This window comes from Eretmochelys imbricata, chromosome 2, assembly GCF_965152235.1.
Source record: "Eretmochelys imbricata isolate rEreImb1 chromosome 2, rEreImb1.hap1, whole genome shotgun sequence".
NCBI classification, from domain to species: Eukaryota; Metazoa; Chordata; order Testudines; family Cheloniidae; genus Eretmochelys; species Eretmochelys imbricata.
The window spans coordinates 76456403-76480801 of record NC_135573.1 but is presented as its reverse complement, the minus strand read 5'-3'; the positions used below and the strand labels follow the sequence as shown (position 1 = coordinate 76480801).

General features: G+C 45.1%; 1 protein-coding gene across 1 annotated transcript in view; it reads right to left on the bottom strand.

Annotated features, from left to right (window-relative positions):
* The window catches only part of LOC144260409 (opsin-5-like), a 64257-nt gene extending 44519 nt beyond the window's left edge, over window positions 1-19738 (bottom strand). The window contains exon 1 of the mRNA XM_077809032.1: window positions 19613-19738. The gene's annotated coding sequence lies outside the window, so the exon portion shown is untranslated. The remainder of the gene's footprint in view (window positions 1-19612) is intronic.
* Between the last annotated feature and the right edge of the window lie 4661 nt (window positions 19739-24399).

Genomic DNA, 24399 nt, shown 5'->3' with positions numbered 1-24399 from the left:
ATAAAGAGAAAATTAGAAATGTTTAATACACAATTCAAATTTTTCTCTGTGCTCCTGCCCAAGGGCAGATCCTATAGTTTATGAGAGGTCAGATGTGATGGCACAGCAACAGACCAGAATGACGACAATCCAAATGATAAATTACAGTAATATCTTAATTGTTCCATCACACAACCGTTAATACAGGAGAACAGAATATGCAGTGTCATCACGTATTTGATCCATTGGAACATCCTTTCTGGGGTTTTAAAAGTGGCTACCACCAACCTGGACAAATACAGAGAGAATGCTGTTGGCTACAAAGGGAATTGGCAAGACTGAGGGAGTCTAACAATCAACATGATGACACAGATTCGTAGTGTCGGAGCCTCTAGAGCAGAATTTCTCAAAATGTGGCCACTAGGGGCTTTTCTTGCGGCCACAGCCTCCTGGACTATGATTTGGGGGAGCGAGCAAAGCAGCAGCCCTTCCCCCTCCCTTGTGCTCCTGGATGCACCGCCTTGGTGTTGATTGCTAGGGCCCAACCCCTGCTGGCAGCCCCATCCCCATCTGGGGATACCTGGAGCACAACACTGGAGGAGCAGGCACCTGGTGAGTTCCCCACCTTCCCAGGGGTGGTGGGGCTCAGGCTTCGGGCTTCAGCCCTGGGGTGGCGGGGAGCAGGCTTTGGCTGTGGGGCTTCGGGCTCCAGTCCTGGACTCTGTATCGCAGTGGTGGGCCCCAGGCTCCAGCCACGCGGCTTCAGGCTCAAACCCCTCGCTGTCTCCCCTGACCCCCCCCATCCAGAGTTTAATTTGTCCCCAGGCTTGTCAGGGCTGAATAAGCCTGCTGTGAATAGTGATACTTGTATGTTTGTTAATATCACTTTTCATAACAGACTTACTAGCTAGCAATAAATAAATTACAATGATTTGGACGTGTATATGTGCATATTTATTTGTTTTCACAAATTACATATTTTAGGAAAAAGTATGAGAGCGGCCACTAGCAAGAGTTGGTGGCCGCACTGTGAGGCGATCAAATAATTTGTCCTGAGAACCCATGCTCTAGGGCCTGAGTAGTACCTAGATGTTCAGAGAGCAGCTGTGGCCAACAGATTTTGTTTTCATCCATGCTTGGGGAGATGTCTGTGACCATTTATTTCAGAAATGGAACCTCGCCACAGTTGTTTGTTTTGTCATATCTAAATTATATTGCTGTAGTGCACGGAGCTACATCTGAAGATCAGTCAGAAGATGAAGCTAGAACAGAATGTGCCACCGCTACATTAGACACAGTATCTCCCTGGAATCTTTAGTGTCAGTGCTCTATGATCCACTGTCCATTATCTTCCAGATGGAATTCAAGACATTGGTTTTAACGTATAAATCCGCAGGTGTTCTAGGATGTGGTTACTTGAGAAGCCACCTCCCTCTCTGTGCGGTAACTGTGCAGCAGCCGCCAATGGAAATGCCGAAGCTAGAGTTCATCCCTTCCATAAGGATAGAAACAGGACTACAAAGGAGCTAATCAGAACCTGAAGTAATAGAGGCAGTGGGTAAGCAATTTGTCCTGGAAAAAGCCTTTGGAGCTACTTGGAAGGAAACAGGACTGGGATTAGAGCCCTGCCAAATTCACAATCCATTTTGGTCAACTGGTGTTCTTTATCTCAAAAATCGTTACTCACAGTCCAGTTGGTAGTATCTGAAAGGTACCAAAGACAAGGTCCTATGCAGAGTTACAGAAAAACACGGGTCACCTACTTGCCGAGTTATTAACATCGCTAGAAACCATTTTTACTGGCACCATATGAAGGAGGATATTCAGCACTATGTAACTCAGGCTTGTCACTTCTTGAAACAGAGGAGACTGCGCCAATATACCAAAGCTCTTTTACATCCTATTAGTAACACAGAACCATTTGAACTAGTCTCAGCTGACTTTCTTCATTTTGAGAAAAGCAGCAGGTATGAGTATATCCTGGTCATTATGGACCACTTTACCAGGTTTGCACAGACTTATAGAATCACAGGACTGGAAGGGACTTCGAGAGGTCATCGAGTCCAGTCCCCTACACTCATGGAAGGACTAAGTATTATCTAGACCATCCCTGACAGATCTTTGTCTAACCTACTCTTAAAAAATCTCCAATGATAGAGATTCCACAACCTCCCTAGGCAATTTATTCCACTACTTAACCACCCTGACAATTAGGAAGTTTTTCTTAATGTCCAAACTAAACTTCCCTTGCTGCAATTTAAGCCCATTGCTTCTTGTCCTATCCTCAGGAGGTTAAGAAGAACAATTTTTCTCCCTCCTCCTTGTAACATGCTTTTAGGTACTTGAACACTGTTATGTCTCTTCTCGGCCTTCTCTTCTCCAGACTAAACAACCCAATTTTTTCAGTCTTACCTCATAGGTCATGTGTTCTAGACCTTTAATCATTTTTGTTGCTCTTCTCTGGATTTTCTCCAATTTGTCCACATCTTTCCTGAAATGTGGCACCCAGAACTGGACACAATACTCCAGTTGAGGCCTAATCAGAGTGGAGTAAAGTGGAAGAATTACTTCTTGTGTCTTGCTTACAACACTCCTACTAATACATCCCAGAATGATGTTTGCTTTTTTTGGCAACAGTATGACATTGTTAACTCATATTTAGCTTGTGGTCCACTATGACCCCCAGATCCCTTTCCTCAGTACTCCTTCCTAGACAATCATTTCCCATTTTGCAACTGACGGTTCCTTTGTAAGTGGAGTACTTTGCATTTGTCCTTATTGAATTTTATCCAATTTACTTCAGACCATTTCTTCAGTTTGTCCAGATCATTTTGAATTATAATCCTATCCTCCAAAGCACTTACAACCCCTCCCAGCTTGGTAACATCAGCAAACTTTATAAGTGTACTCTCTATGCCATTATCTGAATCACTGATGAAGATACTGAACAGAATTAGACCCAAAACTGATCCCTGCGGGACCCCACTCGTTATGCTTTTACAGCATGACCGTGAACCACTGATAACTACTCTCTGGGAATGGCTTTCCAACCAGTTATGCACCCATCTTATAGTAGCTCCATCTAGGTTGCATTTCCCTAGTTTGTTTATGAGAAGGTCATGCGAGACAGTATCAAAAGCTTTACTAAAGTCAAGTTATACTACACCTACCACTTTCCTCTTATGTTGATTAGTTACACCCAATCAGAGACAGACATAGTGCAGATTGCAAATATGTAAACAATATACAAACCAGGAATTATTCACTGAAGACATTTACAAACAATTTCAAATTATGAATCATTTCATTATTTCTCAGTCTGTTCACTAATGGGGGCGGGTAAGAATGTCTCAAAATGATTTGCTCCTTTCTATTGCCAACAATGTTCAGATTAGTAGCAACTCTAATGTCCTGATTAGTCCCTTTATGTTTCTTAGGGGTGGTAGCAGATTATGTTTGCAGCTGTTCAACTGAACATTGTATTAATGTCAAAAAAACAATTAATTTGACTCTGAGCCTAAAAATCTGATTTAGTTTGGGGAAATTAGATTCTGTTTGGCACTAGGGGAAAGAGTAATAATATAAACATAGTTACATTGTCAAACAAATTATGCTAATCTTTGTTGAACAAGGACATTCTAGAAGTAGTTTTAATTCCAACTAGCAAGAGGTTTTCCACAAATAACTGAATAATTAGCAGTAATTGCAAGTCAAACAAATACAGAGTTGCTCTGCTTGATCACTGAAGCATCTCTGCCTGAAGAAAAGCAACTCCCAGGAGTTTTATATGCAGTATTCTCTAGCCTATATCAGACACAAAAGATTTGAAGCCCTAATGTATGGAGGCAATGCCTATCTGTATTTTCTTTATCATCCTCACCATCTCCAGAAAGTAACACTAGAGTTCACGCCATGGATCTCTGTCTTTCAAAGATCTGTAGTCCTAGGAGACAGAATGTGTTTCAACTATGAAAAGACTACATGTACAGCTAAAACAAACTGATTGATCCGTCTTCAGTTTCAGAAGTGGGTGAGATGGACAAGTAAATAAAGAGACAAGTAAATAAAAATCTAGGCTCTAGTGAGAGCTAGCAGACAGCTATGGCATAGACATCTCCCATATGCTCACTGAGCAAAGATTTTTAAACTGCAAATGTGCAGTTATAATATTGATGGAATTTTAAATGTGTTAGAAAAATATCAAATTTTATATACATGTTTTTCATTATGGCAGTATCGTAGTGTTATGCTGCAAAGTATTAATGTCAGCCATCAATCACAGACCTAGTAAAAGTCGATAGTTGTACTAAGCACCCGTCATTCAGGCTAAATGAAGGAACAATTAAATGCTCCCTTTGTTTGGTGACAGCTGAAACAAAAGAAGCCACCACTAAAGGCAGGGGCCAGCTTGGCAAGGACCTGAACATAACCTAAGCCATGAGGCCTAAGGGATTTTCCTAGAGACTGATTGCAAATGTAGGGGCTGCTACCTTGACTGGTTGCAGGAGCATGTGAGTCAAAGACAGAGAAAAACCAGAAAGCAAGGAAAAAGCCAGCAGATAGTGGGAGCAGCACTGGTGTCTGGCCCCGGGGAGGAAGCCAACAGACAGAGCTTCTTTGGGGGAAAAGTCAGGGGTGCCGGAACAAGGGGGACAAAGGGGCCATGGCCCTCCCACTTTTCATTGGCCATAAGGGTGAGCAATGGAGGACAGAGGGTGGGGCCACAGAGGGAAGGGGCAGCGTGAAGGGGTGGGACCACAGTTCGGGCACCAGTGCCCCCTCCCCACTTTTAGGGACCTTCTGCCACTCCTAGTCAGAGTACTCCTTGAAAAGGCATGCATGGATTTCTGAACAAGGAAAGTTTCCTTCCATTCGTTCCCACTGTGTTCAGGGAAACAGCACTTTGTGTACATTCTTTGTAAATAAACAGGACTGCACCTAAGAAATACCTGATTCTCATAATCAATTTCTCCTCCAAATGGAAACAATCTGGCAATGTCCCAAATTTTGGATAATTACCCAAGACAAGGGGTTAAGAATTAGACCACAAGAATGGAACATAACATCAGAGCTCCCTTGGGAAACAACAGACAGATCATAAATGCACAGGAGTGATCTCAGTGGCTAAGGTCCTGATCCAGCAAAGCACTTAACTTTATGCATGCAAGTAGTCCCATCAATTTCAGTTTTTTTGCTGGATTTGGGGCCTAAGCCACTAAAATTACAGTGCAAGTTGGTTTCAAAATGTTGACCATACATAATTTGGACATTCTGAATGTATTAAACAGTCTACTGAGAACAGCTCTTTTTAAGCATCTGAAATGCATGTCTTTCTATTCAAAGGGGAATTTTCCCCAGATTTGCAATGAAGTTTTTGATTTGAACTCAATGTCACAGGATATTAATAATTTCTAGACAGGTAATATACCATACAAAAAAACCTTCTGACTTTCTATAGATACCTTAGAATGTATCCAGTAGACCAACGCCCCAACACAGGAACTGGCAGTTTAATTACAAAAATATATTAAATACTGTATGCTGCCAGCAAAATAGCCTCCTTTTCATCTATAGGAATTGCTCAGGACTAAGAATTGTTTCCATGATCTCTCTGTATTGCCAAACTAGGTATACAGGAGAGCCATGTTAGTCGGATTCCCTTCCTCCAGAAATGACTTTTTACCTATAGAAAGCTCGGACTAGAGTGAAGGAAAGTTAAAAAGTAGAGCTAGTTGAAAATTCCAAGTTTTCATCCCATTGGAAATCCAATATTTCAAAAATTATTTTGATCCAAAACTGGGAAGAAAAGTTGAAATATCAAAAAATTGAGAAACAGGAAGTTCAGAAAAATTTCAGTTTAAAAGTATCACAATGTTTTGTTTCAACAGTTTAGATATTCCCACACCTACATGTTTTATTTAGGTTTGTTGAACTAGATCAACACATTTCATTTCAGCTTAGTTTGACTAATCTGCATTCCCCTGAGCTACCTCAGTGACTTGAGGTTTGTTGTCCAGGTGTCTCATGCCCCCCATTATCCTCTATGGGGAAAACGCCCTGGGCAGATTACATCTCCCATGATGTACTGCAGCAGTTCAATCGGATGGGAGACAATAATCAAGCCAGGGAGCCCTGACTTCTCAAAAGAGGTTGACAAAACAGGAAGCAGTGGAACACCTTCTTCACTCAGTTTGAGTTTGTTAATGGATTTCAACCACCTAAAACACCACTAAATAAGAATTCCAGTTGCAGTCCATGGGCACCCAAATTCTCACTCTAGCACTAATGAAAACTGATCTACTATACCTTAACCACTAAACTAATTGTACTTTCTGAGTGAAAAGTTTGAAACACTGTATATAAATCCACTACCAACAAAATGACTAACAAGGATTATAGAATAAGAACCATTAGGCTGTTGTGGACACCTGCAGAGAGTCTCTCCCTTTGTCCATAACCTTCAGGTTATCAACAGACTCAGGAAGACAATATGTACTTACATTTTTTCCACCTTTGGAGGATAGCAGGCGTCCATTTATCTGGGCACATACATTAAACATAAACCAACAGCATTTTTCCAAAGAAAATCCTAACATAACGGTGCCTATAAGCCTAAATGCCTGACTGTATGAAAATAAAAATGATTTTCTGTTTTGTGTATTGTTATGTTACACAGGAAAGTAGGTACATCCCATGCTCCACATCTCCTACTACATAATCAGCAAGTGCACCGAGCTCTGCGAGTGTGGTCAGGGGTGCTTATGGGTGGGACTAGCTGTTGGAGTTGACCCCAGGATACGATACACAATAGATCAAATTGCAAATGCCATTGTTTACACTTGAAGCCTTGCTGTATAAAGCGCAGCCAGAGGAAACACAGCTACTTACTGCATGAGGCAAGTGGCCATGGATTAGAAGGCTACATCCAAGTACTCAACACATAAGCAGTGGTCACATGGGGGAAAATCCAGAAGTGTAAATGGGAGCAAGTCCGTCTGACTTGACCAGAGCTGCACACTTAGGTGACCAGACATCCCGATAAAATTGGGACTGTCCCGATTTTTAGTTCTTTGTCCCGTGTCCCAACTGATGCACAGTCAGGATGCCATTTGTCCTGATATTTCGGCTTTGGCTGTTCCAGCAAGGTTTTTATGTTTTGTGTTGTTGGTTTTTGTTTTTTTTGGGGGGAGGTGGGGGGTGGTCCCTTCGGCAATTCGGCTCCAGCCGCTTTTTTTTTGCGCTTCCCCCATGTGTCCCGATATTTTGTCTGTTTCATCTGGTCACCCTATGAACACTAGAGCAATGCAAATAACTGTTTTTTGGCTTGCTGGCCATTCCGAAAAAGTTTATTTTGTGTCAACACAAAATAGAATTTTTTGGTAAACTGAAAAGTGGCAAAATATTAATTTCAGGTCAAAGTGTTTTGTTTCGATTGAGCTTTTTAAAAACAATTTTTAATAAAATGGAAGGAAATGTTTAAATGAAAAGTTTAAATGAAAGATTTGATTTTTTCAGAATTTATGGAGTTTTTCAACCAAAACTATTTGGCAAAAACCGATACATGTTCATGGTATGTTTCAGCCAACCCAAATCTGCATTTTTTGCCAAAAAAAATTCAGCCAAAAATGTCACCCAGCTCTACTGTGCACATTTATACCAACTCTGAATTTGAGAGTCTAGAAGACAACATGCAGCACAGATTGTTGCGATGCAATTCCACCACCTTCTCACTTCTCTTCCCAGAGCACTCCTGCCCTGATGGTGGCCGGACTTACCACATCCATACAGGACACCTGTCTTAGGCATTGAGCTACATGCTCTTTGCACAGAGTCAGGTGAACCTTTTTAGGAACAAAGTCCAGTTTTCATGTAAATATATTTCCATAGAACCAGTGATACAAAAATACAGAAAAGCTTATACAGGTTATAGCCAAAACGGCTTTACAAAGTATGCTATGAAGCAGTAGCAAGTATTTAAGGTAATACTTCATAGCTAAAAACTAGCAGACAGCTTCAAAGTGCATCATCCTGTATAGTATGCTGCCATAATGAAATATTTTCAATGATCTTCCCCTTTCAGCTGGGCAATTTATTCCATGATAATTGATTAAATTCTTCACAACCATGCAGCACAACCATGCAGCACCAGTAAACGCCATGCTCCGTAATAAAAGTGAAATGTTAAGAAAGCAAAGAAAAGCTGAACATTCATACTCCAAGCGTGTCAGATACAGGTCTGTCGCTCTTAAGACTGTCAGAAGTTCTCACTCAGGCATCCCCAGGCAACACAAGTATCATTTAACCCTAAACAAATTTCACTTTAATCCAAAACACAGGTGTGTGCCCTAATGAAAAAAATATTTAGCAAAACAGAAGAGGATAACAACAAACTAAAACGAAGAAATTTGATGTGGAAGGTGATGCCAGCTTTCAAAAGCTAGATGCCATGATGAAGCTTTTAATGAGGTAATGGAACTTGGTTCGCACAAAATCAATGCTGAAGTGTGCATCCCATCTTGGTTATGCTTTGAAAAAGAAAGATGTTTTACTTTCCATGTAACTGAGGGGGTGATGTTCCTATTCTGCAAATTGGATTGATTAATCCCTCAGCAAGGAAATCAGCAACTCTACCAGAAAGATTCTGTCAGCTGCTACAGAATCCATTGACCTTCGTAATGAAATGTGAAGGTTTAGAGCCTAAACAAACATACAGTGCTGACAAGAGAGGGTCTTACAGGAGTCTGCTGCCAGAAAAAGCACATTGGCATCAAATGAGAAAAAGTATTCCAGCATTTAGAAATCTAAGAGTGCCTCACATTATTTGCATATATGCTAATAGGATATGGCCTCTCATGCTCAAGGTGCCATTCCTTTTCTGAAGAGTGACTCTGAAAATAGCACTGGGAGGTTCCACGTTTATTGTCGTCAAAGATCTCGTACATATCAAGGTTGATTCTCTGCTGCTTTGCACCTGGGGATGTCATTAGCATCCGTGTAGAGTAAGACAGAAGTGGGTGTAAAATGTTACCAAATAAGCATGGGAGCATTTTATGTCTACTTTACACAGGTGGGAATGACAACGAAAGTTAGAGGCACCATGAGGCAGACACTCTGGACTGGAAAATGTTAGCCCAAATGGCTGTAAGCAACTGAAAATAAAGGTCTTGGAGTGGAAAGAGTTTGACTGCCTTAACCGCATCTCACTACCTGCACCACCTAAAACTAAGTTAAAAAATGTACTGTTCTCAACTCAAACCACTGTGGGTGGTCAGTTTTTTATTCCCTGCCCATCCCCCTTTAAAAAGTGATCAGGTGACTTGTGCTCCTAGATCTATATTTAAGCATTTAACTTAGATTTCTATTTTTGGCCCAGCTCTTCCCTGCATGAGTTTAGACCTTAATCTAATCAGGATGTTTTCTGATGTTCCCAGGACATTTTGGATAATGTCTATCTAACCTGTCTTTTTGTTTTAGATTCATCACTGTGGTGATCATGTTCCTACCTTTGCAGGAAAGGCAGAAATGGACTTTGACAGACCGCTGTGCAACACAGTGTGAGCCACAAACCTGTGAAATAAGTGCAAAGACACATCTATCTCTGGGTGCTTTGTCTAAGTTAGAGCACTCTCCTGGTGCTGCCCAGAATCTCTGCAATGCTGCACACTATGGCCTTGCTGCTGAAACACCACTCCCATCCCTGCTCACAGCTAGGGTTGCCAACTTTCTAATCGCACAAAACCAAACATCCCGCCCTGCCACTTCCCCAAGCCCCACCCCACTCGCTCCATCCCCCCTCCCGCCATCGCTTGCTCTCCTCCAACCCTCACTCACTTTCTCCAGGCTGGGTCAGGGGTGCAGCGGGGGGGGATGAGGGCTCTGGCTGGGGGTGAGGGCTCTGGGGTGAGGCCGGGATGAGGGGCTTGGGGTACAGGAGAGGGTTCCAGGCTGAGACAGGGGGTTGGGGTGCAGGGGGGGGTGAAGGCTCCAGCTGGGGGTATAGGCTCTGGGGTGGGGCCAGAGATGAAGGGCTTGGGGGCAGGAGGGGGCTCCAGGCTGGTTTTGGAAGGAGTTTGGGTGCATGAGGGGACTCCGGGGTGGGGCAGGGCGTTGGGGTGCAGGGTCCCGGCAGCGCTTATCACGGCTCCCAGGAAGCGGCCACTCGGCACATGGGCAGCCAGGGAGACTTCGTGCACTTCCCTCGCATCTCCAGGCACTGCCCCGCAGCTCCTATTGGTCGCAGTTCCTGGCCAGCAGGAGCTGTGAAGCCGGCACTCAGGGCGGAGGCAGCGCGCATAGCCTCCCTGGCCGCTCATGTGCCTAGGGGCCGCAGCGGCTGCCTCTGGGAGCCGCGCTGAGCTGGGGCAGGCAGGGAGCCTGCCTTAGGTCTGGGCCCCCAGTTGGCAGTGCTGACTGGAGCCACCAGGGTCTGTTTTCAACCGGGCACTCCAGTCAAAAACCGGAAGCCTGGCAACACTACCCACAGCAAGCCCCTTACCTTCACAAAGCTTGGTGTGTCCACAGAAGGCAATGTGACGGCTATCTCCTTGAGGGCCTGCACTGTTTTATCTGCCGGATGGATATAGAACTCCAGCCCTTTTATCCAGTGTAAAGGGGCCACAGATGGGGTGAGGAGCTCACCAAAAAATGGTAACTGAGTGAACTCGCTATCAAGAGCTCTAAAAAAGCATAATCCTGACCTTCACTGTCCCAGATGTATGTTAAATTGTAAATAAAGGAATTCTCTACTGTGCTAAGTAATTAGTGTAGATACGGAAGTGCTCAAATTCAATGGTTATGCCATGCTTCCACTTCCCACTACCTCTAACTGAGAGAAAAGCAGAGAAGACTACTGTGAAACAGTTATGGCAGACTTTCATGTCTGGAGGAGTACCATTGTGTGTGTGTGTGTGTAAGGGTTACCTCCACTTTTCTTTCAGTTCCAGCTCTGGTTTGCAGTTCACTTGGCATTTTTTTTGTTAACTTTGTGATGAACAACAGATCCATGACTAAAAGGATAGAACTATGAAATGCCATGGTCCACTTTTGGTTTGCAAGTATTACACATACAAAAACATTCAGAAGTGAGTGGCGTTGGCTTTGGTAGCATATGTACTGCCCATGAACGACTCATGCTATTCAAATTCGTAACATCAGTCTTATTTGCATGAGGAAACAAAAATCATGCAATGTCCCCCAACCCACTCCCTCCACTTTTACTGGATATCAAATAGTTATTTATCAGCAGAGAGATTACTCACCACTGCAAGCCTGCGCATGCAACAGCGATGTGGGGAGATAACAAGGACATTCATAAAAGCTAACAAAGCAGTTTGGGCTCAAGCGACAACATATTGAATTAACCTTACCTTGCAAAAAATTTGAATGTTTGCCATTTAGCTACTGTTGCAAATGTAGCCACAACTGCCCTTATAAAGCAATGCCTCTGCTGGACTGCTAGCATGAGAGCATCTCTCCAGTTACAGCAGAGTTTTTCCATGTGCACAAATCTATTTTCTCCAAAATAGTTTCTGTCTGCCCTGCATTTAAGGTTAATCAGTGGGTAAAAAACAAGCTAACACCATATCTACTTTCTCTGCTCTCTATAGGGTACTGTAATAGGCAAAAACATGTTTTCCTACTCATCAGAATAATTTTGGGTAGTTTCTTGCTCCACTTTATTTCATTTACATTTCACTGTGGTCACACACAACCCAAAGGAGAAAAGAGCTTTGCTGGGCTTCATTATACAGCTGGAGTTTGCATTTATGGTATCACCTTAGAGAGACAAACCTAAACATGCCCTTGTTCCAAAATGGGTCCTTTTTCTTCATGCCATACATGTGTGTCTGTTGTTGTCTGGCAGTGAAGCAAGTTTTGCAACCACCCTTTTTTTGAATAAAGATTACACACACTAGGGTCCAGCAGTGAGGCTGCATTAGGGCACCTATGTGCCATTCCTGAAGTGCAAGGCCAGTTTAACCGACCAGAGAAAAATCATGGCAGGAGAGAGAGATGTTCAGGTATACAAAGAATGGGGGGAGGGGGAGAAAAGGAGGAAGAGGGTGGGGCCAGGGCTCCAGTATACTCCTGTGATCATTGGCAACCATGGTGGCCCCTTCAAGCAAAAAAAAAAAAAAAAAAAAAAAAAAAAAAAAAAAAGCTGCACCATTCAGAGGAGCCTGAAGACCACTCTTAGTTGTGTGGGAGATCAGGTTGGTGAGGATTGGCCCAGGACTGGGAAACCACTGAAGCAACCTACAGCCACCCTTGCTCACATATACCTGCCCGCCCCCACCCCACCCACCCACCCACAAGCAAGCTGCAACAAGAGCTCTTCAGCTGCAGCGGACTCTGAGTCTAGAGAGGAGCCTGACCTGTCACAATGGATCCCAACCCCTCCCTCCCTCTGTCCTTACAAGCTGAACTCTGATAGAGTTAAAACCTGGACAGGCTTACCGGTGTCTTATCCCTTAGAGGGCATGGTGTTGTGGTTAAGACACTGGATTGTCATTCAGGAGAACTGAGCTCAACTCCCAACTCTGCCACAGATCTTAGGCAAGTCACCCAAACTTTGTGCCTCAGTTTCCCCCCCTCAATCAGGAAAATGGGGATAACAGTAGTAACCTTCTTCCACCCTTTGTCTCTCGTCTATTTAGGTTGCACACTCTTTGGGCATGGCTACACTGGAAACTTCAAAGCACTGTTGCTGCACTTCCCGCCGCTGGCAAGTGCTGGCGGGTGGTTCCCCCCCAGTCCTCCAAGCCAGCCCCCCCCCCCTCCCCGGGAGGCCTGGGACCCCACACACACACCCAGTGCAGGGGCTGCATAGGGCCCCAGAATAGCTAGGGACAGCCCTAGACACAACCCAAAACTTTGACTAGACATTCAGGTCAAAAAGAGGTAACAGATACATATCGCCAAGAGTGGTGCCCAAAGACATCTGGGAAGGCAAGGAAAGAGACAGGATAATCAGTAGCTTAGGCCCTGATCCTACAGACATTTAATCTGGTCTAGATCACAGAAAATATTTTCAAAAGGCACCTAAGTGACTTAGGCCCCCAAGGGGGGGGGGGAGGGGCGGACACCACACATCTACTTTGAATCTGTACTGTACACAATTTACTCAAAACATCACTCCAGTAATCTTCTCTTCACCACAATGTTGGCATTAGTGACATGAATAATTTGCTTGTTGCCTAGTTTACCCTCCTTTCCTGCTCACAGAGTAACCACAGGAGATGATCACTTTCCTGGAAATTGTTATTCGCATTTATTTGGTGAATATCTTTTCAATGACCTACTCTATGAGCTGACTGCAAATGGTCACAATATGTTGTTTTCTGCAACCCTCAAGGAACCTTATATTATGTTACACATGAACCAGCCCATTTGAAATAGCTTTCTGTTGCCACTAGGGCATTCCCATCCACTCACATGCTGTAGGAATACCCTGAAGAGAAGCACTTTACTTCTGTATGCCCATCATCCTACAGCATGGATATGGTCAAGATTAAGTCTCATATGGGAATGATTAGGTTTTGTTCTTCATTAGACTTTTTAATGGTGCATTGTTAGAGCTCCATTATCTACACCGATTGTATTACAGCCTGTAGTGGAAGGTCTGATGACCAGCTGGCCTAATGGTCAGCTCACGGCCTTATGTTTTCTGCCTGTCTAGTCATCCCAGAGGGCCCCCAATGGTGACCTCAATCACCCCCTCATGCTCTGATTGCCCCCCCCCCCAGAGTTCAGTCACTACAGAGAAGCAGGACAGGCAAGGTAGGGGGAACCCAGACCCTCACACTCCACCAGGTCCCAACCCAGGGCCCTAGTGGTTCATCAAAGTGTCCAGCCCAGTTATTGAGCTACCCCAAATTATGTTTCCCCTGGTCACTTCCTACCAATCTAAAGCTCCTTAGCTGGGGGCATGGTTGCTGGCTTGGCAGACTCTCCTCAGTCTTAGTATCCAGTTCAGGTCAGTCACTCTCTCTTTGGGCTTTCAACTCCCAAAGAAGGGGGTGGAATCCAAATGTCTGCTGCTCGATCTGCCTTCACAAAACAGTCCCAACTCCTGGCAGAGCTCTCAGCATCAGCCTTGCTTCCTGGTGTCCCAAGCAGCTCATTCACATTTCTTGTGGGCTACACCAGTGTCCTTTAAAACTGTTCCTCCACTGGGAATATACCTTGCACCTGTTGGGGGCAGGACCACCTTAGCCCAGTATTGCTCTGCTCCCCACCCTGGTTCAGTGTGGGGCTCTTACACCCCATCACACAGCCCAATCCTGGTTGCTGAACATCCCACTCCATTGACTTACAGAGAAATTACGGGTGTTCAGGCCTTAAATCACACCATTATTTTGCTGCCTAGCTTTAGACACCTACTTTTGCAAACTTTACCGAGAGACCATATTGTGTATCATGGCATATCTCCTTATTAAAAGCTACAAGAGCAGGAGGAGATGACAGCAAATCATCAATTCAGTTGTTTCACATTGCTAACTATACTCCTGTCACATTGTTTTATTTCTCAAGTTAGTTTGTGAAATACAACATTCAGTAAACTCTATCTGGACTCACATCTAACATACCCCTACAGCAGGCAGTTTATAAGGGATACCTTTTCCTTCTTTTTGTAAAATACAGCCTTCAAAATTAAGCATAAAAACATCAATTCTTCACAGCCACAAAGGATTGTGGGACTTGAGTCACAGAAAGAAAACATGGATGTTTGTCTGCTAGGGCCTAGAGAATTTACTAATGGTCTTGGCTTGGGATATTTTTGGGTGTGCCCGTGCTGTAGCTGTGTTGGCAATGGAGCAGATGCAGCAGAAGCACAAGGTAGGGTGAAGGTAGCAAGCTGCTCCTTCTCTCTTCTGCCCTAATTCTCACTGAGTTCTAGTAACCAGGGGGTATTTTCTAAACTCAGTTAGCAGAGCATGAGCCCTTATGGCCACTTCATGGCCCAAGACTGAAGTTGACGGGGCCTAAATTCTCCAGCTTTGACTTTGTTTCTATCATACCTTACGAGGGTTTTATTTAGTGTGTTTGTAGTAGGAATCTACCTCATCTGGCTTCAGGCCCAGCCACTGCCTTAAATTCCCTTCTCAGTCCATCTCCTCAGTTATCCTGTCTCCAACAGAGGACAGCCAGCATCCAGTGCTTTAGGTGGCTCAGGTAACTCAACCCTGTGGCCAAATTCAAGAGTGCCTCCCTTCTGGGGTATAAGCCAGAGAGTCCAAAACACACATTTTCCACTCTGGTCTCACTAGACACAGCCATTCCTCCCCAAGGGTCTGTCTTCTCTGACAAAAGATACATTTCGAACACTGCCCTCTTCCTGGGCTCCAGTCAATCCTTTCATCCTCCCCTTATTCTGAGGTCACTACATCACTTCATGAGGTGGCAGCATAAATTGACTCTCCAAGCACAGAGGTATACACATCACCTGGTTAGGTGGCAGTATAGAGGGAACCCACACACACCCTCTATAATGGAGTCCCAGTCCTGCAAACCCTAAAAACTGGATGGTCTTGCTTCTTCCCAGGGCCTCTTTCTACACTCACAGCCCTCTCACTCTTGATGGCACACTGACTCCCAGGTCTCATTTCTTCTTCCCAGAGTCTTCCTCTGCTCTCATCCCCCAGCAGGCCTGGTTTGGTTACATGACCCTTGTCACGTGACTTCAGCACTCATCTCCTTCACCTGGGGAGGGGAGCTGAGCATGGCAAGAAGCCTCAACCTTCTCTAAGGGCCAGCTCACCCTGGGGCAAGTGTACTTTACAAATAATTCTGCACACACCACAGCTATTTCTCTCTTCATCTGAGGTTTCCACAAGGTCTGATAAAACTATTAGCTTATATGATCCTCCAAGAGTATTAAGTTCTCTATTTATCTAAAAAGCCAATATGAGTAAGACCCCCTAGCACCACTGAGAGCTCTCTACCTGTTTAAATATTGTTAAAATGTTTAAAAAAAAACAACAGGACATTATACTAGACTTCGATACTATTAAGGTTCTCCCAGCACATGCACAATGTGCCCAGCCATTTGATGGCATCATCAGCCACCAGGTGGAGAGCTGATAGCCCACCATCAAAATAAGTCAGTGGGCACTTGTCAAGGATAAGTGACAGAGTGAAGTTGACTATAGCTGTATCGCAGGTCATTAGAACAACTCAATTTAAAGAGAGTTGTCTGGTCTTGTTCTAAACCAGTTCAGAGATGACCACAGATCAAAACCTAGTGAACAGATGGTTGGGTCCGAAATAAGAGAGTGATTAACAACTGTCGTCACTAACCACTTGTTGTGCCAAGCGGGTTCCACTGTCATGTTGTGTGGTGGCCTAAGTGACCATAAAAGGCATCTAAAAGACAGCTGAGCTGGCAGGTGGTTGAAGAGGTCTGCGTACAAAGGCAGGTCGCTATTCTCATGGATCTTAGCCAGCAGCAAGACAGAGGCGCTCTCACAGTGAATATGGAGCAGTGCTATGTTACTAAGTATCAAAGCCATGGCAATGGACTTGCACATGATGTCCCAGTAACAAAAAAATTGAAGGTTCTGATTCCACTATACAAAAAGCAAAGAGAAACAGAACATAAGGAAATTCATGGAGAGGGGTATTCAGGTGGATCTTCTGGCATTAAGTCATGTTGTTAAGTTAGGCCCAACCACCATCATAAAAACATTAGGGTTCATATCCTGCTGCTTCATTTGGTAGATAGTTGAGTAAGTGTGGATAAAGAGACTTGTCATTACGTCTAGAACTTTAGATATTCCATTTTCCTTATGTCCACTAGATGGCATGACGTTCATTAACAGACTATTGTTTGAAGCACGAATCGGTTTCTTTGAATATTTTAGCACCAAACATTTTAACACAGGGAAAATACATAAATAAAAGCCATCCCAAACCTTTGCCCATCCATTGAAATGAATTTTCTTTTATTAATTTTTGTTAGGGAAAAAAACAAGAAAAGACCCCTCACTTTCTGTGAAATGTGACATTTGACAAATATCTGATGGCCGTAGGCACCTACAGACAGGCAGTTCAACAAGAGGGGGTCATTCCTCACACAATTTTCTCTTCTTTCTTCATTGGCTGCAAGGACACCTCACACTGATGTACAGAGAGGTTTTGTAAAAACAAACAATAGGACACATGGGCTCTGACATTTCTTTAGCATCTCTTCTAATATGATAATTCTCTCTAGCCCTTGCATAGTCCTCTCCAGGTAAAAAGCCTGCAGAAGGGAAAAGCATACTTGAACTCTGGTGCTTTCTTTCGTCCAAATAACCATCATATCACGCCCTGGAGCTCATGAGACAGGCTGGAGTGTTACCTCACATCTCCAGAGAATACTTTGCCATCCCAAAAGGACAAAGCTTAGCACTCTCTCCTTCCAGCCCTGGCATCATGACTGCCTGGCTCAGTTGCTGTGCTGCTCTTTGCTCTCCAAAGACAGGTGCACTCGTGTGATCATTTTGTAAGGAATCACAGAGTGCAGAGTCAACTGGATACACAATTAATTGTAGGTTTCAGAGTAGCAGCCGTGTTAGTCTGTATCCACAAAAAGAAAAGGAGGCCTTGTGGCACCTTAGAGACTAATACATTTATTTGAACATAAGCTTCCTTGAGCTACAGCTCAGAAGTGAGCTGTAGCTCAAGAAAGCTTATGCTCAAATAAATGTGTTAGTCTCTAAGGTGCCACAAGGCCTCCTTTTCTTTTTACAATTAAATGTGTGTGTTTTTTGCCACACTGGAAGTGAAAAAAATGCCACACAGAACAGATACTCCTCAATTCCTCTGACCAGCCAGCCAGTCATACTCTCCATTAAACACAGAGCTCCACTTGCATAATGACACCATTCCCTCCATGCTGGCAACTACATAGTAGTGATGGCAGGTTATCCCACCTAACCCTGTCGACTCTGTATGTACCACTCTTTGCTCCATTTCCTGAGATTTTAGAGCCTCTGTTCTCCAACATGTTGCATAATGGAAGGGAGCATTGGGCCTAACTATGATAATCTTTGGTTGTAATAAATCTACGTGTAACAGCCCCAGCTATATATATAAATCTCACACACAGTTTAGGAGCTAGGATTAGAACCTTGGTCCTTCAGTTCCAAAAGACAAGCTTCTACCACTTGAGCTACAAGACCTCTGAAACAAGTATTATAGCAAATTGTTTATCCTATCTCAAGGATGTCCACCACACATTACGTTAGGACATTGTTATTTTGGTAAATTCACCAATTGTGTTTTTGTGTAACTGTCTGTTGCAATTTTTTAAATCTGGCTCTACCATCTGCTTTAGTTTCCCCATTTGTAAAATGGAGATAATATTTAGCCTCAGGGTTGTCCTGAGAATTAAAGTGCTTGGAAGATGAAAAGTGTTTTGATATTACTATTGTAAAAAGTGTCAGTAAGGGGATAGGGATGACACTTTACTCAGTGTTTAGTCAGTAAAAACTGGTGGCAATGTCTGAATGGGGAAACCACAGAAATTACAGACCACAAGATTCAGTGTTGGCATCTGTTACTGTACATAGCTCTTTTGCAATACTACATATGTATTATTCATATAGTACTATAGGTATTCCTTTTTCAAACCAGGAGTTTATAGGGTCAGGCAGTTAGTCTATAAACACTTAACTACTTGCAGCAGTAAAGTTAAAACATGGACATTTACAAAATTGAGCCCCAACCTGAGGATAACAAAAAAGATTGGAGAATTTGTGTGGTAATAACAAAAGCCCCAAATAAACACACACCTCTCTCCTTGCAAATGTAGATCATAAATGCTGAACGAAGTAATACAGATAACGTGTTAAAGAAATTAATGATCTCTCTCTTGAGATCTTCCTGGTCTCTCATGCGAGATCTCTGTCCTCAAGTGGGCCTGGGCAATTTGCAGGGGAGGAGGGGGAGAATCGAAAACTTTCTATTAGGACAAGCCAGACCTGTTGCGATTAAGGCGAGGAGGTGCTGTCCTTTTCTTCTGTAGTGTAAGCAAATAGCATCAGAGTGAAGCTCTCTCAAAACCTCACAAGCGGCAAACTAGGAGCAACCGCCAAGCTTGAGGTTAGAAATACACTATGTGATCTCGCAAGAAAGACCGCTCCGTCCCGTGGTCCTTGGAGAAGTGCAAGAGGGACCAGGCACAACGCTCCTGATCTAGCCAATAGCCTTTGTGTGCCCTGCAGCCTGCGCCGTGCCCTTTAATCTCTGGATCCCACTTAACCCATCCACTCCCCAGAGCCTCTCCCCTGTCCCGCAAGTACCGTCACACCCATTGCAAGCCGCCGCTCACTTCTCCCCGAGGAGAAGCGGGTCTGGATAAGCAAGACTCGTGCTTGCAACCCTCTGTCTGCACCCTCCCCTGCCCGGCCGGGAGGAACCAGACCCCCTTCGCCCTGCCACGCTCCCAGATCCCCGCCAGGATCCCCGGACCTGCGGTAAATCTCACAGCCCAGCCGCTCTTAGCTGCCCCCGCCCGGCCTATGCGGAACTCCCGCTCCTGGTTCCACCCGTTTCGCTGCACTTGCTCGGCGGCCCGCCGCTGTCCCGCTGCCGGCCGCAGCCAGCTCCCAGCCGCCCGCCAGGGGCTCTCCAGCCGCCGAGGACCTACCTTGGCCGGAGCCCGGGGGAAGCGGGCGAGAGGCGCCACCTCCTCGTCCGCGGGCGCGCACGCGGCGGGGCTTGTCCCAGCCCTGGCCCCCGGGCGCGGGGCTAAAGCAGCGGCCGCCGCGCAGGGACAGCGCCGGCAGCAGCGCAGAGAGCCCCGGCAGGACTTTCCGCTTCTGCTTCTCCTGCCTCGGCGGGAACTGCCATGGCCTCCTCTTATACTGGAGCGACGTGCGCAGGCTGGTGGGATCTGGGGGAGTTTTCCGGCCCGCCCCCAGCCCGCAGCCCTGGGCGGACACTCAGGAGGCGAGTACCCAGATCTGGCACCTGCATCCTGGCACTTGGAGACTCCCAAAGCCAAATCGTACCGTTTAAGTAGGGAAGGAGGGTAGCCGCTCTTGCGCTGTTCCCTACTCAGGCCATGGAAGTTGGAGGGCGAGGACCAAATTGTTGGATGAAAACAGTAGGATCCATGCGCTAGCCAGAGCGGGGTTTTTGCAGCATGATGGGCCAGCATACGTCAGGGTCGGCTTTTAAGACGTGCTCTCAGGTGACGCACTAGTTTCTGCCGCCAAAATCGGGCTGGGTCTAGGTGCCAGATCCAAGTTTTTGCGAGCGCTCATGCTCGGGCAGCTTCAGGGTCTGGCATTGTTTAGGGCAGTAGCAGCTAAGTTTGTGCTCTGTCTGATTAAACGGTTTGGGAAATGGGGACCAAAAATAGCCAGGAGCCAGGCCAGGTAGCCTGGCCAGGTAGCCCCAACTTTATCCCTTTTCGCTGTTTTTGCAGGCCGCGCTGCCCGAGCTGGGGTTGGGGCTGCTGTCGGCGTTACAGACGGGCTGATGCCTGGAGGCCCTTTCCCTGCAAGTGGCTTTTGGCCACAAGCCCAGGATCTGTGCCAGGTAGACTTGAGAGGGGGGAGCCAGCGACCGGTTGAGGGGAGGAATGGATAAAAAGCAGAGTCAGACAAAGGGACGGTCACATTTAACGTCCACCACGTTCCCCCGAGCTTCGCCAATAGCTTTGCCCAGCGGGGAGCTGCCGGGAAACGGCTTGCGTGAGAAGCAGACACTGGCGGGGGCAAAGCGGGCAGGCACGTGACGTGTTAACAGGCCCGGGCCCAGACTCCGCCACGTGCGGAGCCGCACCGCTCCCTCCTCTCCCTCCCCCCCCGGGAAACACCCCGCAGTTGTCTCCACGTGCCTCACCCGCCCCCGGGATGACGGCAGAGGGACCTCACTGCTCACGAGCCGCTTCTTGCTAGCCTCACACACGCGCTGCGGGAACAGGGGCTGGTTTGAGAGCTGCACAAGGATGCAACCTGGTGGCTCTGGGCAGAACCACCTGCGGCTCGATGCCTGCCCGGCGGCCTAGCCTTCCTGGGCTAGGCGGGGTTGTGCCTCAGGGCCTGAAGGCTCAGCCTGTACCTCCCCCACCTCAGTTACCTTTCCAGATATTGGAGAGCCAAGGTGGGGGAGTAGGGGAGAGCTTTTCCTGGACCAACTTTGGGGGGGCGGGGGAAGAGGAGAGAGAGACACAGACAAACTTTCCAGCTACAGAGCTCTTTTGCAGGGCTGGAAAACTCAGTGTCACTGCTAAATACGAGGTTGGAACAGATTGTTTAGCTAAGTAGTCACATATTCCAAGGGACCATTCAAGGTGAAGTGGCCAGTTAACACCCTGCCAGCCATAGGGTGGAAAGGAAGGAGGAGGAGGAGAAACAGGGGAGGCTAGTGGCAGTGGGTTACAGATTATTGAAATGACACCGCTATAACAATAGGTCCAGATATTAATACTGTGAGGCCCTTTCCTTATTCCAGCCAGAGCTCTTCATTCTACCAAAACTCTCCTCCCTAGCCTAATTCTTGAGCTTGGCTCTCACACCATGTTTCTTTCCTCTGCTCAGCTAGGCTTAAACACCAATGCGTCTTCCCATTCTATTGCTTGATCTGCCCTCAGGTGACTGGCTGAATAGGATATGAAGAGATACGAAAAGCTTACTTTTTTATTCCTTCTACTAAGCCATCTTTAAGTAGGCAACACTTAGAATTCAGAAACTGCTAGTCATTCAGGAAATTTTAAAGCTAGAATATTGGCATGTACAGTAAATTACTCTAAAGACTATGGACCATGCCTACTTTAGCAAGGAGATCTGAACACAAAAGTTTGAGTGACAAACTAATGGACTATCAGTATACCTAAGTGTATTTAAATAAAAGCACGAAATACCAGAGTAATTGGATACTTGGTCCACTTGGTGCCCTAAAAATCTACTGGTTGAACAGTCAGATTATTTACAGATCCCTGGCTTTTGGAGTCTGAGAACTGTGGGCAGAACTCCCTCTATTCTTAGGAGTTGTGGGGCCCAGTATTGGTCAGTTTGCCACCAGCTACATTATAGAGTTCTTGTGGCTCCCTTTGCAGTAGGGTCTGAGCAAATCTTTACTGTATTTATCCTCAGCATCCTTGAGATGTAGGGAAGTGCTATTATTCCCATTTTACAGATGCGGGAAACTGACCAAGAGACCAAGTGAATTGCCTAAAGTCACACAAGAAGCCTGGGGGACAGCAAAAAATATGTTTAAGGCTGTATCAAGGCATTAATCACCAGCAGAGGTGAAAAGAGGTTTTTGTCCAGACAGGCAATCAAAAACCTAGATTGCTATCAGCACATAAATTTAAGCATTGTAAAGTAACAATGGATGTCCATTTACACAAAGTCAGATGTTTGCAAAGAAATGTAGAGTCAACAGGGAAGCAGCACTCAAAAAAACCCAAGCCACGTGTGGTTATCCTGCCTGAAGGCAGACAATGAACTTTGAGAGGTATATAGAGGAGTCAGTGCTTAATTTGTACTGAAAGAAGTGCCAAGGCTCAAGCAATCTTTTTACATTCATAACTGATTCAGCAAGCCCAAAGGTGCTGGGGCTATGAACTGCCAAACCTAGAGGTGGCGGGCCTAAGCCCCGGCAAGCCCTGGCACAAATTAAGCACTGGTAGGAAGCTAAGAAGACACCCCCTCATCCTGCACATAGGAAGTAAAGCAACAATGTATTTACATTCATGAAGATGAGATCCCAGCCAACCTTGGTTGAAAATGCTGCAAAGGATTTTAAACAAGACATTAACCCGTAAGTTAAGTCCAATCTCTGGAAAGCATGTTTTTAATTTGTTTTATACACAATCTTTTGTTTCCAATATCCTTACGCACTATGACTTGAAGCTTGGATACTAGACTTATCCATGTTTTCACTATAAATATATATCAACGCAGTAGTATTATGCAAAGTGCTGGTCCTGAGCTGACTCTTACAACCTGGTGTGTACTGCTCCTTTGGGGAGAGCAGACCTGTTATTTCTGTGGGTGTTCAGTGGAGAAGGGACTGGTCCCTACAAAGGAACAGTTCAAAGGGATTCAGGGATTGGGGTGGATCTATTGTTAGCTCGTGTGATGCATGGATAGAAAGGGTTAAACATCCTGCAAAATAAATAACTCTCAAAAGACATGTAGGGCGAGAATGTTTGTTTGTGTATTTACATATGTATGAGTACAATCCACAATGTAATCAACAGTCCCCCCTATACTGTATTCTGATATCATTTAAATGAATTGTAAACATGGGATATCTCAGTTTTCATCTCTCTCTAAAATATATTGTGAATGGTGGAGGAAAAAGGCAAATGGCCTTATGTTAATTTGTATCGCTAAGTACCAGTGATGGACCTCCTTCAAAGTCATCCTAATTACCTTTTGTTCCCTGAGGAAATCCCAACTTGTCCAAGAGAACATGAAATTGTATAAAAGATCCTTGGGTCCGGATTCTGTCATCTCAGATCTGCTTACACTTCATCAGGAGAAGTTTGAGTCGCAAGACTGAAGTCCCGGTTATTCTGGTACTCCCTGAATTAGAGATTTGGACATTGGACTACGACCTATAAACTGAATTATAAAGGAACTCTTTGCAACTACGAAGCTCACCATCTCTGCTGTGAATCTGCACCTCAATGAATTGCTTAATGTCTGTACATATATTGATCTTTTAACCATACTTTCTCTCTCTCGTTTTTTAAACAATTTTAGTTTAGTTAATTGGCTGTAGTGTGTATTTGGGTAAGATCAGAAACATTCATTAACCTGGGAGGTAATGTGTCCGATCCTTTGGGATTGGTAGACCCTTCTCTTTTATATGATGAAAAAAGATTTACAGAAATTTTCATCATATTTGATGTGGGTACTTGGATGGAGGCCTGAGGCTGAATCAGTTTAAGGGAACTGTGTTGTTTGGACTTCTGAGTGAGCAGTAAGGTAATAAAGAAGCTGTTATATGCTGGCTTGGTGAATCTAGGTATTGGAATGTCCACCAGCTTTTGGGGGTTTGGCTGCCCCATTCTTTGCAGTTTACCCTAATTGAGTGACCACAGTTGGCTCCCCACTAGGACCCCGGTCACAGCCTGCAAGACAAAATAAGGGCTGGCAGAGGGCAGAGGCAAGTGCTTGAGTGGCTAATGGGCTGCTGGTGTCAGGGAGCAGACACCCAGCTAAGCACAAGCAAGACACTGCTCTGGTGACAAGGAAAGGAGAACTTGTGGCACCTTAGAGACTAATATTTATTTGACTCGGAGCCCTGGGTACCCTGAGACCATCACACCATCCTTCCTCTCTACTCTCTCCACACCAGCTACCTGCAGCTGAGCCAACTTCCTCAGCTGAGCAGCCAGAGGATCAGCTTGACTAGAGGTTACATTCTCATATCTAAATAGCTGAGGGGCACAGAGTGGACTAGATACAGGAT